Genomic DNA, 801 nt, shown 5'->3' with positions numbered 1-801 from the left:
GGGGGGGGGGGAGTCTCCTGCGCGTGATGTTTCGGACGCAGTCAAGCGGGCAACGAAGGCGGACGCATTGGGGGGAGGAGGGAGGGGCACCGACCGGAGCGTGGTACGACGGGGGCGGGGGTGTGTCGGAGTGTTCTCCGCCCGAACGGCGCACCCCTACACTACAAACGGGGAAATGAGAGTCGAACCGACGAGCAGCGCGTTCAGCCTTCAATATTCAGGTATGTATCCGTCAGTCTTGCGCTCACGGATACTACCTATGGGAACACACATGATTTCGTTAACTGGGAGGGAGGAATTCCGGAAAATGCCAGATGAATTTTGTACCCCCAAAATTGCATTTAATGGTGCAAAATTATTGAGCAGAGTCTCCACGTCGAAGCATGTTAAAACTGATGTTCAGCACTGCCAGTGTGTGTGTGTGGTGGCGGGTCAGCAAATCATGGGCCATATTCTACACACCTGATATCTCCTCGCGAAGCGTTTAGGGGCAAATACCCCACGCCGCAGAGGCATCTATCCTCTACTTAGCCCGCCGCCCAAAGTCTCTGCAGTAGAGGAGTATTCCAAACACATGAGCATAATGACTCACAATCAGTCGAGTAGAATTAGTATGGAAAAGCAAAGTCCTCAACTAAACTACAGAAAATAATATAATGTCATTTGTCTTATGGTCTCAGTTCAAAATGTAATCCTTCCAGAGGAACAGTCTTATACACTCGTGAGCAAAATTAAAGCGCCACTTTTTTGACAGGGCGTAATTTCGAAGTGTGATTAGGTAGGAGGTTGCCGTTTGGCAGG

At 50.3% G+C, this 801-nt stretch overlaps 1 protein-coding gene across 2 annotated transcripts in view; it reads right to left on the bottom strand.

Annotated features, from left to right (window-relative positions):
- LOC113206450 (rootletin) overlaps positions 1-801 on the bottom strand; it is a 54,398-nt gene that overhangs the window by 50,616 nt on the left and 2,981 nt on the right. The window lies entirely within an intron of this gene.

Source organism: Frankliniella occidentalis, unplaced genomic scaffold (assembly GCF_000697945.3).
Source record: "Frankliniella occidentalis isolate FOCC.00 unplaced genomic scaffold, Focc_3.1 Scaffold560, whole genome shotgun sequence".
Lineage (NCBI taxonomy): Eukaryota > Metazoa > Arthropoda > Insecta > Thysanoptera > Thripidae > Frankliniella > Frankliniella occidentalis.
This window is presented reverse-complemented; position numbering and strand designations above follow the sequence as displayed.